Source organism: Argopecten irradians, chromosome 6 (assembly GCF_041381155.1).
Source record: "Argopecten irradians isolate NY chromosome 6, Ai_NY, whole genome shotgun sequence".
Taxonomy (NCBI): Eukaryota; Metazoa; Mollusca; class Bivalvia; order Pectinida; family Pectinidae; genus Argopecten; species Argopecten irradians.
In genome coordinates, this window is record NC_091139.1 from 7,819,594 (window position 1) to 7,837,143 (window position 17,550).

The window sequence follows — 17,550 nt, forward strand, 5'->3', positions numbered from 1 at the left end:
GTTCAAATGGCTGCTCCATTCTTAACGATAACGCAGGATTAATTCATTACAGGTGCAAAATCCCCTGGTATGTCAACACGAAATTGTAATCAAATGTAAATATAAGAATTGAATGCCTTTCAGTTGGCCTTCATAGCCAAAATGAATGCCAATTGGACAAAGGCAAATCCAACATGGCACGCTTCATGGACTTTGCCGATGTCCAGTTGGCATTTATATTTGCTATGAATGCCAACTAAAAGACAATCACTGCTTAAATGAAATATCAACATGCAAAATTTAAAGACATGTAAGATTATATTGCCATTGAAAAGTTTCTTTACCTACTCCAAGCAATTTCTTGTCCAAACCATTGAAGGTGTGGTGGAACTCGGAGAATACTTGTATGATCTAAACTCAATGTGCCGTGCACTCATGTTAAATCATCTGTGACTTTGACTTCAAGGTCAGAGGTCAGATGCGTGCAAGATGAATCAAGGTCAGAGGTCAGATGAGTGTAATTTGCTTTGGCCATGTGGTGATAGAACTTTAAGGTTCCTTCAATAGCCTAATGCTAATGTGCAATGCTCTACTATAATGTTACCGTGACCTCAAACTCAAGGTTAAAGGTTAAATACCGGTAAGTGCAAATTTGGCAGACCTGGTCAAAACTTCTGAGCTCAAAGGATAGCTGTATTGGTGTAAGCCAGTATGAATTGTACAGTGTACTAGCTGGTCAAGGTTCCAGAGGAAGTGAAACTGCGTTGTGAAGGTGTTATTGGAAATGCCAAGGTGACAAGAAACAACTGCAATGAATATGAAGTGTCACCAAGATATGCTCCATAAAATATATTGAAAGAACTATCAATCTTTAATACTGTTTACCATTAGGGTATACAGCAAATCAATTTTGTATTTTAAAAAGAGTGAAAATATGGGTGTGCCCACACTGATTAGCAACTACTTGTCATTAAAAGGTAAACATCCTAGCTAGCAGAAGGCTAAATCTATATCTTACTTATACAGGACCTATACGACTAAAATCATAACAGAGCTGTATAATAGTTATTAATACCACTGTTGAGTAGCTAGTTATACTGACAAGTGAGTATTAGTTTTGCCACCCAATTTACTTGTTAAAGAGATGGCCCCGCACCTGGTGTATAATAGGTTGGTACATCGGTGTTCATCCTTTCACAACATTTGTCACTGTGCCAAAAAGTATACACTGATATACCTATAGTAATTATAGCTGAAAAAATGTTAGACATTTCACAATATCACATTCTGGTTACGCTCTAATTACCAGCTGTATGAAATTTTAAACAGAAATTTGATTTTCGACAATTAGACCAGGAACTACCACAACTGTATCATTTTTACCTCATGTTTTCCATAAATGCAAGCAAGCACGATCAAATGGCTATTAGTGTTATGCTTATACTACTTAAGACATGAGGCTGTAGTCAGTATTTAGGCCTGTCAGTTTTATAAAAAGTAAAAGTATACTTCTGAATTATCGTACATGTATTAATTGAACATCTGTCTACTTACTACAAAATCTCTAGCTGCATTGACCATTAAAAAGTATTTTTAAGCTTGTATTAACTGGTGGCTATCCCACTGCACAGCATTGCAGGGAACCCATCACCATCATATGCAATCCAGAGCAATTACAACAGAACCAAAGGACACATTCACAACAGTACTGACAAGCCTGTTTCTCGGCGTCCAGAGAACACCTGGCCCAATACGTTTCAGACCAAAAAACTTCAAGATTTCTATATTTACAATTTCTTATTTCTCATGATTATTGTTAAATATTACAATAACCTTTGACCTTTTGACCTTTGTGACCTAAGGGTACAGACAATGAAACTAACAAAATGTAACAGGAGAAGAGAAAACGTAGCAGACAGAAGTGCTTGAACCCAACAGCCTCTAAACTCTAGACAGTATCCCTTCCAGTTGAGCTATTTCCAAAGGTTTTTGATTATTGAATACACATGTAGACACCTCCATAGGTATACAATACTGGATCAGTATTGGGTCAATGGAGGAGTCTGAATACATAAAATAATCTAAAACTTGAAAGCTTTATGATTTGTCCATGCAATTCTGCTATACACACTTGTTTGAATATTTTGTAGTATATTATTTTCTGTACAAAATACAGAATCCTGGTTTGAAACCCATCCCATGAAAATAATACTCTTAAAAGCAAGCCCTTTCTGTCTTGTTCAAGAGATGTGCTTCATTTCATATCTCCAAAGAAGACAAAGCTATCCTCGTGATTTTGGAACATTTCATTCTCTAATTTATGCCTTCCTCAATGAAAACACGAAAAACAATTTGATCAAAATGTTATCCCATCCCTTTATTTTCACCAAAGTTATAGAAATGCGTAAAATATGTGGAAAATAAAAACCTGCAAATTTTAAGCATTTGTGAAAAAGCTTTGTGTAAAATATGTGCAAAAATTCTGTAATAAGGGCTTGTCAGTTTCACTGTGTAAAATTTGGTCGTGTGTAAAATGTAGGTACAGATTGGACGAGTTACCACATATACAAGTACCTATATGAAAATATGAATGAAATGTATAAAGCCCTTCCCAAGGCTCGTACTACTAACCCACATTCTATACACTTAGGCACATTGTTATCGAGACAAGCCTCTTTTCAAGCTGACCGTCCCAACTGTTAAAGCACAATGGGGAAGAAAATAAAAGACCTACTTCCAAATCTATTGAAAGCATTTTTCTATAATAGATGTTTGTATGTTTGTGGATGTGGAATGATATCATGCACAGAGTGTTACTTATAATGCATAATAGCTATAACAAGGCAATTCAGTGTATACTGGATTCAGGTTGCCCATCTGTCTGCTTGCATTCCTCAATACTCCAGAGGTTACTATCACTGTCATTTTATATCCACCACTGGACTAGTAAAACTGCAGGTAACAGAACAGAACAGGTAATGTAGTCCATTTGATGTAAATAAAAACAATCGTTTAACGGTATATTGTGGTTGACTGTGTGGCTTTCAAGTTGGGCGTCACTTTGTCTCGCAGTCTTTAAAGGAAATCTTTGCAGGCCTGTGATTGGTTCAGATTTTTTCTCCTGAGCTGCCTTCAGTATTGCTATGAGATAATTCAGGGGTGGGTATAACCTCAGTGATAGTAACCTCTGCAGTATCGAGGATGGTCTGTCTGCAGACACAAACGATAGACCAACTACACCTGACATAGATAAGTTGGCTTCCTATACTAGTTGTCACTTGTATGAAGATTAACCTTTACATATATTCTTTTTCATGAACATTTTCATTACTTTATGAAAATTTATCAACATACAAAATTTAAAAGAATGTCTTAGATTGTGTTGCCCTTCAAATTATGAGTTTCTTAACTGCCTCTATAGCAATTTCTTGTCCAAACCATTGAAGGTGTGGTGGAAATCAGATAATACTTGTACCGGTGACACCCTTATATCTGTACCTGTATGATCCGAAGTTAACGGGCAATTCATGCAAAGTCATCTGTGACCTTGAAGTCAAGGTCAGAGGTCACATGAGTGCTAGATCTACTGTTTGTTTTTTGGGTGATAATACTAGGAAGGTTCCTTGAATGGCCCAAAGCTAATGCACAATGATCTACTCTAAGGTCACCATGACCTCGAACTCAATGTTAAAGCTTACACAAGAACAAATTTGATAGTCCTGGTCAAAATTTCTGAACTGTTGAAGATTAAGGGTTATTTTTTCTCAAATCTGAAAAAAAGAGTCAAATCTGAGGGGCAACGGTGGCCGAGTGGTTAAGATGTACCGACATATTACCACATGCCCTCCACCTCTGGGTCGCGAGTTCGAATCCTATGTGGGGCAGTTGCCAGGTGCTGACCGCTGGTCGGTGGTTTTTCTCCGGGTACTCTGGCTTTCCTCCACCAACAAACCTGGCACGTTCTTAAATGACCCTGGCTGTTAATAGGACGATAAACTAATCAAACTCAAATCTGATAAAACCATTCCTCCTGGTAAATGGTAGAGTACTATTGCCAAGTCTATTAATAACTTCTCTAACAAGTCTTCTTCAAATTTTTAAAATTGACGGTTATATAATTATTCATCCTATGGATAAGGCTGAGGCATTAAATAACGTCTTCTGTTCTATTTTGAACACCACAGCTGAGATTGAGAATTTTGAACTTGACTTGCCTCCCCTTAGTCACTTTGGCTTCCAATATTAATATTACTGATCAAGATGTTTCAGATCAAATTAACCTATTTAAATCTAACAAGCCTACTGGACCTTATAATATTTCTCCAACAATAATAAAAAACCTTGCACCTTCTCCGCTAATTTTTAACACCTCTAAAATAACTCTTCCAGAACACTACTTTAACTGGTAAGGTACCCCACTCTTGGAAATCCTCAAATGTTACTACTATATATATAAAGGTTCTATTGATGATCCTGGTAACTACAGAACTATTGCAATTACTTCTTACTTAAGCTGTGCATACATTTGGCATCGAATAGGTTTTTGTTTTGATGTTATTTGGATATTGGAGGTCATAATCAGCATTTCTGTCATCAAACATCAAAGGAATTGGATACGTATCAATGGAACTCCCCACTGTCATTATAATTACGAGCCCAGTAAGCCTGTTTGATATCTGACATGGATATGCACAGGTTGAGTATCGACTGTCCTAAAAGGTCGCAGGTGCCATGCATTTTATACTACATAATTACAGTTTGGGATGAAATTGAATAATGGTACATGTACTTTTCGGATCCCAAGAACTTGCTTGAAGGTTTTAAGCTCTCGTCCCTGTGAGGGAGGCTCTATCTGGATTCACCTGGCTGAGACACACCATAGTTTATGAAAGTGATAATTTGGTATCTTGCTTAGCGCTCAGACTATGAGAGTAGGACAACTGGGTTGCCCGTTGGCAGTATAATGTATAATTTATATACCAGATTTCGGTCTATTTTAAGCAAAGCTTCTTGACCACCTAAATCTATAATCTGTAAATAATCATAATTATATTTGCGCAAAACTCAAAAACTTGAACTAATGAAATATTGAGCATATCCAGTTCTATACCTTATATACAATATATACATTATTATGTCCATTGCTTTAGCCTGCTTATAGTAATGTCTTCAATAACAGCTAGGGTAAAACTTAATGTCACAGTTCTTCCAATACGTGTTTATGAGGGTCTTGAATCTGTTCACCGACTCGGCATTCACAATTTTCGAAGGTAAAGAATTCCAGTCGTTGATCACTCTTATTGCAAATGAATGTTTCCGAATGTTAAGTCTCGTATGATGTTTCAGTAATCTTTTATCATGTCCCATTGTTCTGTAATGGTCTTGTTTGGTCAGCATGCTTCAGCCTCTATCACTGGTTATGCCAATTTCACTAATAATTCTGAATACTTGTAAACCATCAGCTCTTTTACGTCTGTGCTCTAGAGATGGTAATCCAAGTTGACGTAATCAGTTTGAATAGGGCAAGTCGGAAAGTCCTTTTACTAGTTTGGTGGCCTGACGTTGCACATTTTCTATTTGCTGAATATCATTAATATAAGTAGCAGTGGACTCCAGACTGTAGTAGCATATTCTAACTGTGGCCGAATGAGAGATTTATATAATGGCAGAAACATGTCTTTGTCGAGTGGACCAAACGTTCTCCTAATCATCCCCAGAAGTTGATTTGCTTTCTTGACACAAGTTGATACGTGTATGCTAAATTTGAGCGTTGGATCAAACACACCTAAATCCTTTTCTTCGCGTGTAATACTTAAAATAGTTTGTCCGTTTTTCCCCAACATACTGTACTCAGTTTCTGTGTTATTTCCAAAATGCATAACTTTACATTTGTCAGCATTAAATTTTAATTGCCATTTTTGTGACCAGTCGTCCAATTTATTGAGGTCTCTTTGTATTTTTTCCGAATCGTCGATGTTGTTGACTGACCCATACACTTTGGTGTCATCCGCGAAAAGTTTCGTTATGGAACATGTTGTTTCTTGAAGGTCATTGATAAATATCAAAAATTAAAACAGGTCCGAGCACACAACCTTAGGGTACTCCGCTTATAAACGGGATCCAGGATGATGTTGTTCCGTTTACAACAAAACCCGTTGTTTTCTATCTGATAGAAACGCCTTTATCCACGCGGCCATTTTACCATTACATGTGTAATTCCCAGAGCTTTAGTTATTGACAGCAGACGTTTGTGTGGAACGGTGTCAAATGCTTTTTGAAAGTCTAAATATACAATGTCCACATTGTTGCCTTCATCTAATTCCCTTGTGATGTCATCTAGAACTTCAAGTAGTTGCAATGATGTAGATTTGTTTTATCGAAAACCAAACTGTTCCTCACATAGAAGTTTATTATTTTTCAAAAGTCCATTATATGTTTTCGGCAAATTGATTCCAAAGTTGTTATGTATGACACTAAATACATGTAGTTATTAGTTAAGGGAGATAACTCCTATAGCTATAGTATCAATACATCCTATAAAGTTCATATAGTTAATTAAGGAATAGATGTTTATTTTGTTGTGGTTATGAGGGTTACGCCATCGACCATTCACGTAACAACAGAATCGCCGCGCGTGTTGTGCTAACATTATACACTGATAATGATAATACTAGATAGCATGGTTATTGAGTCCATGTCAGTGCAAACTGTAAATATTTTAGGTTATAGAACTTTCTAGAATATTATCATGTGTAAACATACATGTTTGTAAATATGTTGATTATAAGTAGGGATCTAGAATGATCTATTTCCAGAAAGTTCTGTGTGTTTATTTGTTTAACGTTTTTAGTTAGATATTTCTAGAAACAGAAGGTTCTCCAATATACTCCAGCTGCCCAAGGCTAATCAGAACTGTAATGAGACCTGTTATTAGACATATCAAGAATTGTACAGCACCATATTAGTTCGATTGGGAGAGCTATTGTGACTTTATATGTGGATTGTTACAACGCATAGTGAGGATTTATTCATATTGCCTGGAACATTACAAATTATCTGTGGACATTCATTTTCCTCGCGGATTTGTGATTATTGTTTATTCTGGACCTGGAACGATCAAGGATTATACTAGGACATTCGCATACAGATAAGTAACACTTTAGATTATCGTATTACTCTTGTACCACCACCAATTACTTAAGATATTATAAACCATCTCTGTATAATATTGTATATATAATTAAATTGTGTTTTGAATTTAGCTGCTGGTTTCCCATTTCTGTTATTCTTAGTGGTAACAAAAATCGGGGGTTCGTGTCCGAGATCGATATCTAATTTGTGAAATCTAACTTGAAAAAAATTAATTAAGAAATTTTCAAAATTTGTGTAAAAACTTTCAGTTTACATTTGAAACCAACAGTTAGATAAACATGACTACTATGCAGGTAGAACAGTTTGTTAAAGCGCCATCCCTGGATGTTCTTTTGCAAGTTAGTAAGAGGGTTTACTCTTATTGGGTAAACATTTAGGCCTTACTATCAAAACTAATTTGAGGAAAGCTGAAATTAGGAATGTAATTATAAGATATTTTGTTGACAATGCCAAATTTGACTCTAGTGCATTAGATAGTATAGAGAAAACAGTCAGCTCAGAAATTCAAATTAGAAAAATGGAACTTGAACATAAAATGAAAATAAAGAAAGAAATGAAAGAAAGAGAAATAGAGTTAAGGGAAAAAGAAATTGAAAGAGAATTAAAAGAAAAAGAGATTGAGAGAGATAAGATGTTAGAGCTAGAGAAGCAGGAAATTCAAGCTGAAACATAACTTAAAATTAAAGCATTAGAGCTAGCTTTTCAGGACAGGTCAAGTAATTCAACTTTTAGGGGTTTACAAGGAAACAGAGGTTTTGATGTTAGTAGAAACATAAGGTTAGTTCCTCCTTTTCAAGAGAAAGAAGTTGACAAGTATTTTCTGCATTTTGAGAAAATAGCTGACAGTATAAAATGGCCTGAAGATAAGCTTACAATGCTTCTTCAGAGAGTCTTGATTGGTAAAGCTAGAGACATTTATTCTTCTTTGTCTGTACATGACATTTCAAATTACCAAGTAGTCAAGAAAGCTATTTTGAAAGCTAATGAGTTAGTTCCTGAGGCTTACCGCCAGAATTTTCGAAACTCTAGAAAAAGAGATGAACAAACTCATGTAGAATTTGCCAGAGAAAGAGAACGATTGTTTAATAGGTGGTGTGATTTTAAAGAAATTGATGAGGATTTCGGTCAATTGAGGCAATTATTGTTGATAGAAGAGTTTAAACGTTGTGTCCACACAAAATAAAAGCTCACTTAGACGAGAGAAAAGTTGAAACACTTAGTGAACAGCTACAATGGCTGATGACTACGCTCTCACCCACAAAGGCTCATTTATTAGAAACAGTTCTCAAGACAAAAACTGTACCACAGAACTAGTAAATTTGGTCAGGATAGGAACCCAACCTTTAGTGGCCCTTCTAACGACAAACTTAAATCAGGTGATAAGACAAAGTCTGATTCTAAAACAGATGATAGGGCAGGTGTGGGGTTTCCTTCGGTCTGTTTGTAATTACTGCAAGAAATAGGTCATGTGTAAGAAGCAAAGGCGGTCAGTTCCTTCTGTGTTAGCTATGTAAAGCCTAGTCAGAAACTTAGTGATATTGTGGAAGTAAAGTGTCTGTTTAAGAGCTCAGAGTTGATAGTGTCTTGGAGAAGTACTCTCCCTTCATTTTGAAGGTTTTGTTCACTACTAGTGATATACCAACTTAAAACCTGTGAAGATTTTGCGAGATACTGGGGCTTCTCATTCTTTGATATAGATGCGTAGTGCCTTGTCTGAGGAGACTCCTGTGGTAGTGTTTTGCTCAAGGTGTAGGTTTTGTTAATGTGCCACTCCATTGTGTTATTTAAAGTCAGACTTGGTAATGGGCCTGTCACATTGGTGCTAGACCGGAACTTTCCAGGGCAGCAATCCTGTAGACTTTGATAGTGATAGAGTTGTTCCTAACAAGGGTACTTCTTTGGCTGATATGATGAGTAAATCATCTTTGTCTAGAGAGGAGCTTATAGTAGAACAGGAAAAAGATCCTGAAATCTCCTTATTGTGTAATCGAGCTTTGAGTGAGGAAGGGGCTGAGAAAGTCCCGGTTTGTTACTTCTGTAGGTCAGGTGTGTTGATGCGCAAGTGGTGCCCCATTGATGTGTCTCCCGAGGAGGACTGGAATAGTTGTTCCACCGAGGTATAGGCAAGATATTCTGAGTTTGTCTCATGATGTACCTATGGCAGGGCATCCAGGTGTGGCCAATACTTATAACAGGATCTTAGATCACTTCATTTGGCCCAAGTTGAAACGGGATGTGGCTGATTTTTGTAGGTCTTGTCATACTTGTCAAGTGGTAGGGGAAACCTAATCGGAAAATTCCTGTTGCACCTATGTACCCCATTCCAGCATTTGAGGAACCATTTAGTAGAGTCAATATAGACTGTGTAGGTTCTCTACCCAAAACAAAGTCTGGGAATGAGTATCTTTTAACTATTATGTGTGCTTCCACACGCTTTCCTGAAGCCATTCCACTCAGAAATATTAAGGCCCCTAACATAGTCAAGGCTTTGGTTAAATTCTTTACACTGGTTGGTCTTCCAAACAAGTTATGTACCATCTCCAGATCAAGAAGTATAAATCTAGTGCTTATCATCCAGAGTCTCAGGGTGCTTTAGAACGTTTTCACAGACATTGAAGAATATGATAAGATCTTATTGTTTTGAAAAAAAGAGATTGGGACGAAGGTTTACACATGTTGGTGTTTGGCGTTAGAGAATCTGTACAAGAATCTTTTGGCTTCAGTCCCTTTGAACTTGTGTTTGGACATTCTGTACGTGGTCCTTTGGAAATTTTGAAAGACTAAATTTTGGACGAAGATTCTAAAGTGAATCTCTTAGAGTATGTGTCTAACTTTAAGCAAAGGTTGACAAGGGCATGTGAATTGGCAAAAGAAAATTTGGCCGTAACTCAAACCAAAATGAAAACATGGTATAATAAAGATGCCCGTGCAAGAAGTTTAAATCCAGATGACAAAATTTTGGCTCTATTACCAATACCGGGCCAGCCTTTGCAAGCTAGATATTTTGGACCTTTTGTTGTTGAGAAAAAGGTCGATGATGTTAACTACATTGTACAAACTCCAGGGAAGCGCAAGAAAACTCAATTATGTCATCGTAAATATGCTTAAGAAATATGTAGATAGAGAAGAGAGCAAGACCTCTCAACCTATTGCTACTTTGGCCTCTGTACCATCATAAAGTTAAAGTACAGCTGATATTTGTAAATTAGACTTTGATGGTGGTGTACAAGGTGTAGGTTTAGACTGTGGTGTTAAGTTACGGAACTCAGATGTGCTCGCGAACTTGGACAAGAAACTATGTCATTTATCGGAAAAGGAACGAAATGAACTGACCGATCTGATACTTGAGTATAAACATTTGTTTCCGGATACACCAGGCAAAACAAATGCTATCTATCACGACGTGGATGTGGGCGATGCCCCACCTGTCAAGCAACATCCATACCGTGTCAATCCTCTGAAAGAAGAACACTTAAAGAAATTCAATACAATGTCGGGCAATGATATTATTGAACCAAGCAAAAGTGAATGGAGCTCTCCATGTGTTCTGGTGCCGAAGCCAAACAAAATATACCGGTTCTGTACTGACTTCAGAAAAGTAAACTCTGTCAGTAACACAGACTCTTATCCAATTCCAAGGATTGACGCGTGTATTGACAAAGTTGTCAAAACCAAGTGCGTAAGCAAGTTTGACCTGCTGAAAGGATATTGGCAGGTGCCATTAACAGAAAGAGCTAAAGAAGTGTCGGCATTTGTAACCTCACAAGGTTTGTACCAGTACAAAGTTATGCCGTTTGGTATGAAGAATGCCTCGGCAACATTTCAACGTCTTTTTAACAGTGTGATATCAGACCTTGAAGGCTGCAATGGATACATTGATGACGTCATCAACTACCACGACACATGGGAAGACCATCTACGCGGGATTCGCGAATTCTTCGAGAGACTCACTACCATGAAATTGACTGTAAACTTGCTAAAATGTGAATTTTGTCATGCAACTATTGAATTTTTAGGCCATGTTGTAGGACAGGGGCAGGTAAAACCTGTTCAGGCCAAAGTAGAAGCAATTATAGATTGTCTAACTCCTGAAAGAAAGAGAGAGCTGATGAGATTTCTTGGTATGGCTGGATACTACAGATAATTTTGTCAAAATTTCTCTGTTATAGCAGCTCCACTTACTACTTTGTTAAGAAAAATGTCCAATTTGTCTGGTCAGACGAATGTAAGATTGAAAGCTATACTATCAAACTTACCAGTTCTGACTGCTCCAGATTTTAATAAACAGTTTAAACTGTTTGTTGATGCCAGCGATGTAGGTGTTGGTGCAGTTTTGATGCAAGAAGGTTCTAACCAAATTGACCATCCAATTTGTTATTTCTCGAAAAAGTTTGACAAACACCAGAGAAATTATTTCACCATTGGGAAAGAATGCTTAGCGTTGATCAAAGAATTCTCAGGTGGAGTTTGAATTTGCAAGAGTACAATCTTGATATCAATCATTTAAAAGGGAAAGACAAAATTCTGGCTGATACTTTATCAAGGATTTAAACGTTACTTGATATTTCAAGAAAGTTTACTTTTCAAGAAAACTTTCTTTTCTTTAAGGAGGGGTGTGTTATGTATGACACTAAATACATGTAGTTATTAGATAAGGGAGATAACTCCTATAGCTATATTATCAATACATCCTATAAAGTTCATATCGTTAATTTAGGTTATAGAACTTTCTAGAATATTATCATGTGTAAACATACATTTTGTAAATATGTTGATTATAAGTAGGGATCTAGAATGATCTATATCCAGAAAGTTTTGTGTGTTTATTTGTTTACTGTTTTTTGTTAGATATTTCTAGAAGTAGAAGGTTCTCAAAAATTTTTGAATTAGGGTTTTGCTATATATACTCCAGTTGTCCAAGGCTACTCAGAACTGTAATGAGACCTGTTATTAGACACATCAAGAATTATACAGCGCCATATTAGATTCGATTTGGAGAGCTATTGTTTATTTTTTTATTATTATTCATATTGCCTGGAACATTACAAATTATCTGTGGACATTCATTTTTCTTGTGGATTTGTGAATATTGTTTATTCGGGACCTGGAATGATCAAGGATTATATTAGGACATTCGCATACAGATAAGTAACACTTTAGATTATCGTATTACTCTTGTACCACCACCAATTACTTTAGATATTCTAAACCATCTCTGTATAATACTGTATATCTAATTAAATTGTGTTTTGAATTTAGCTGCTGGTTTCTCATTTCTGTTATTCTTTGTCGTTACAAAGTTTTTTACGACAATACTGGTTAACCTCACGGGTCTGTAATTTTGGGCTTGCTGTTTGTTTCCTTTTTTGAAGATTGGTATTACGTTTGCTTCTTTCCATACCTTTAGTGATAGGCTTTCTCTGAGAGATTTATTAAATATAATTGCCAGTGGTTCACTGATTACGGATCGTATCTCATAAAGTATCTTAGGACGAAGCTTGTCAGGTTCAGGGGATTTAGCGACATTAAATTCTCCGATTTTCTTTTCGACCTGGTTTATTGTTGTCTCCAGGTTACCGAGTTCCATGTTGGTTCTTGCTTCGAACTCCGCTATGTTGTCATTGTCCTCTATTGTAAATACACTACTAAAGCATTGATTAAGAACTGTTGTTTTCTCTTCGTCTGTAGTCACAATATCGCCGTTTTCATCTTCTAGATTTGGTATTACGGATTTGGTTTTTGTTTTACTTTGGATGTATTTCCAGAAACGTTTAGGATTGTCCTTAAATTCAGTTACTATTTTATTTTCATATTCCTCCACTGAGCTTCTTTGCTGGTGTGATGCTTCATTTCTGGCAAGTCTATATATGTTTCGTAGTTTTCTGGTGTTTGATTGTGTTTATATTCATAACAAGTCTTTCGTTTGATTTTTAAAGCATTGATGGTGGTCTCTTTCATCCAAGGATTGCTCATCTTCCGATCCAACGGTCTTACTTTGCACACTGGTATATGTTGATCAATTATCTTGAAGAGTTTATCGACAAAGTAATCCCAAGCATCGCATGTGTTCAAACCTTGAAGTTCATGCTCCCATCGAATTGAGCTTAGTTCTTCGTTCATGGTATTGTAGTTTCCTCTATGGTAGCAATATCTTATTAAATCGGTTTTCGGTGTTGATGTTACTGTATAAACATTTAGTCTAAGTACTATCACAGCGTGATCACTTTTACCCAGAGAAGTTCCAACATTGAGATCTTGTAACAAATGTTCTTCATTTGTAATTACCAAATCTAGAGTAGATTGATTCTGTCCATGTCTGTGTCAAGTAGCCTCAAGAATATGTTGAAATAAAAAGTTTTATTTAAAGCACGCATAAGCTAAATAACCAATTGTTTCGGTTGTACTTTCCATTTCCCAGTTGATATTTTTGATATTGAAATACCCAAGAATAAGTAAATGGCTGGAATAGTCCATAAGAGAATTGATAAGAAGGATTAGTTTGTCCTAGGTTTCCCTGGGTTTTTTTGGACTCCTTTAAATACAACTAGGGTGTCATTGCACTTCGATTCAATATTGCACCAGATCATTTCCGAAAAATCCAATTCCATAATTTCTTCATTCACTTCGGCTTTAAGTTGTTGGTCGATGTACAAGACCACACCTCTTCCTTGCTCCAAATCGTTTGTAAACAAATCATATCCAGGAATTTCAAGCTCAATTTTATCAATATCTCTAGCGTTGCTTTTTGGCTAATTTTCGGTTAGGGCTATGATTGACGGTGCTTCCTGTTGAATTATCATTTGAAGCTCGTCCCATTTATTCATGAGGCTATCAACATACTATATATTAATTTAATATCGCTGTTCGTGTTCGCCCTAACTGTCGTATAAACACTGTGCTCGTTAAAACTGGTTTCCTATTTAGAATAGATGATGGACAGTTCTTTGTCACTAGAATCATCAACCTCAATGTCGTCTGTTAATGGTTGAATAACAGAAAAAAATGATGCTATCCACTAATGTCGACTCATCGTAGTAACGTCCGTGTGACAGCGACGTTGTTTTCAATATAGGCTGCGAACCTATGCAGTGAATGGTGCTTATGTTGTTTTGTGTTTTGGTGGCAGGAGCAAGATTTCCCACTGCCCCAGACCCAAGTGCTAAGCTGTAGCAATCTCCTCGCTTCGTAAAAGGGTCAGGGGCAAGTAGTGGTGTCACTTTCTCCTCGCTCACTCCTGTTCGTATTTGACGACCAATTTGAGATGTAATATCAGCCTGTTTCACCTTTGCCCATTTCCTGCCGTCGCCCATGACTTTCACTATATGACCAGCGCGAATCTTTACATTCTCTCCCGCGTCATTACGGTGTTTCAGTTCGTCACGTAATTTCCTGTTGTTATTCCGTTGCTCAGGTGTTAGGTCTCGAGTGATAACAACCCTACGTAGACCTTCATTGTGGATGTTATTTTTATATCCATGATTTTGTCAAGTAGAACTTTCCTGCTTCTGCTGTTTTCATACCCAAGTTTAACTGGTCTTGCTTTTTCCTTGGTGTACGTTCCTATCCTAATAATATGTTTAACGTTAAATTCCGTTATCTCTAGTTCTCTAGCTATACAACAAAGGAGATGTAGGTCCTCTTTTCTTCTTGCTTCACCGGTTGAAGCTGTTGGTTCCGGCAAATTAAACACCATTAAATTGAGCTCTCTTCGCTTTTGCTCCTTTCCTTCTTTTAACCGTTCATTGACCATTGTTCCAATATCTTTCCTTAGGTATTCAATCACTTCTCCTTTCAATTCCTCCACAGTTGTTTTCACTTTTTCTGGAAAATCATGTTCTAATTGTTCGAGTTTGTTTTCCACCTTCAACTATATTTCCTCTGTGCAGGATTCTGTATTTTTGACAGCTTGTTCGATTGCTGACAGTTTGGGGAAGTTTTGTTTACATACTCTGCAGGCCCGCATGATGTCTGAATTGTCTTCCATCATTGCGTTGTACAGTGGAGTTGAAACTTTACTACATGGCATACAGTACAACAAATTACAAACGTCATATTCGATTGCTTTATCATTTATCTTGAGTTTTATGTCACAAACGGGACAGATGGCTGTTCCGTCACTGTCCATTCTTGACCTTTTTCTGGACGTCATGGTGTATTATTTCAAGAAACACTCCCTTTTCCAGAATGATAATCCTACACGTCTTGCCTAATATCTACTTAGTAATTTTCCAGGATGTACACCGTCATCGAGATATCCTAGGCATATCCTTTCATCCGGTTTCTCATTATCTTTCTTTGTTCTGTCCTTTATCAGGTCCAAACAGAATTTAGGTGAAATCACTGAGCGTCTTTCGTTGATTTAACAGATCGGCTCATTGAGATGTTTTATCTTTGATAAGAGTTCTCTTTGTTCGTTTTCAAACAATTCCTGATGGTTGTGCCCTTTGACAGAGTTCCACTTGACAATAGAATAGAATGGACACTCCAATATCACCATCTTCATATGTTCTTTGTACCTACTCTCAAGAACGTTTAGTCTTTCATATTGATCACGCACGTTTTCTGGTGTTGTGTTGGCAATCTCTATATTTTTTTCTCAAATTTTCCGCGTTTTCTTGTAAGGTCACATGTTCCTGTCCAAATTACAAGCAGAATATCAGTATATTGCCTGACAAAGAATTCCACATTTTCCAATATGTAGTTGATTGCCTGCAATGTTTTTCTTCCTCCGATACATGACCATTTGATCTCACACTTTAGGATATTGTCTGCATTGTCACGTAATCATACACCTTTGCTGTCAGACACGAATATAAGTTCCCTTGAGTGGTTTGCTAAGTCCTCGTTGATAAAAGATATATGTTGATTCTTGAAGAATTCATTAGAAAATATATCCAACTTTCCAGACTTGCATATCACTGATGCCGGAATAGCTGCAGTCCACTATCAGTCTATAGCTGTTACACGTACACACTGTTGGTGAAATCAACTCATTCGTACTGCGTCATCCGCCATAGATGAATACATATCTTACATTTGATGTTATAATAATAATTTATAAAGTTGTTTTAATAGTATTGAGTATAAAATAATTTTAGAAACATTTATATTATGAAGATAACTTTAAATATGTGTGAATAAATACTATTACGATTTTAATATTCTGTATCAGTTATTAATTAGTATAATTAAGTAATAAGTGGTTTGTATTGGAAGGCCTTACCTTAACACTTTGCTTTACAATTACACTTAACCTCACACTTTCACGTACCCTTTGACTAACGCTAGCGGTAGTGTTAGTGTTAGGGTAAGGGCTAGGTTAGAGTTAGGGTTAGGGTTGAGGTTAGAGTTTGGGGTAGGGTTAGGGGATGATACGCATATGGATCAACATGTCAATGTCAGATGCTTTTTTCACGTGACATGGATGAGTGGAGGTTCAACTTTATTGCATCATGTGTTGATGCTTGTTCTATTAGTGGTTATTTCTAGTAGTCTTTCATATTGATCACGCACGTTTTCTGGTGTTGTGTTGGCAATCTCTATATTTTTTTCTCAAATTTTCCGCGTTTTCTTGTAAGGTCACATGTTCCTGTCCAAATTACAAGCAGAATATCAGTATATTGCCTGACAAAGAATTCCACATTTTCCAATATGTAGTTGATTGCCTGCAATGTTTTTCTTCCTCCGATACATGACCATTTGATCTCACGCTTTAGGATATTGTCTGCATTGTCACGTAATCTTACACCTTTGCTGTCAGACACGAATATAAGTTTCCTTGAGTGGTTTGCTAAGTCCCGTTGATAACATTTCTGATAAAAGATATATGTTGATTCTTGAAGAATTCATTAGAAAATATATCCAACTTTCCAGACTTGCATATCACTGATGCCGGAATAGCTGCAGTCCACTATCAGTCTATAGCTGTTACACGTACACACTGTTGGTGAAATCAACTCATTCGTACTGCGTCATCCGCCATAGATGAATACATATCTTACATTTGATGTTATAATAATAATTTATAAAGTTGTTTTAATAGTATTGAGTATAAAATAATTTTAGAAACATTTATATTATGAAGATAACTTTAAATATGTGTGAATAAATACTATTACGATTTTAATATTCTGTATCAGTTATTAATTATTATAAATTAAGTAATAAGTGGTTTGTATTGGAAGGCCTTACCTTAACACTTTGCTTTACAATTACACTTAACCTCACACTTTCACGTACCCTTTGACTAACGCTAGCGGTAGTGTTAGTGTTAGGGTAAGGGCTAGGTTAGAGTTAGGGTTAGGATTGAGGTTAGAGTTTGGGGTAGGGTTAGGGGATGATACGCATATGGATCAACATGTCAATGTCAGATGCTTTTTTCACGTGACATGGATGAGTGGAGGTTCAACTTTATTGCAT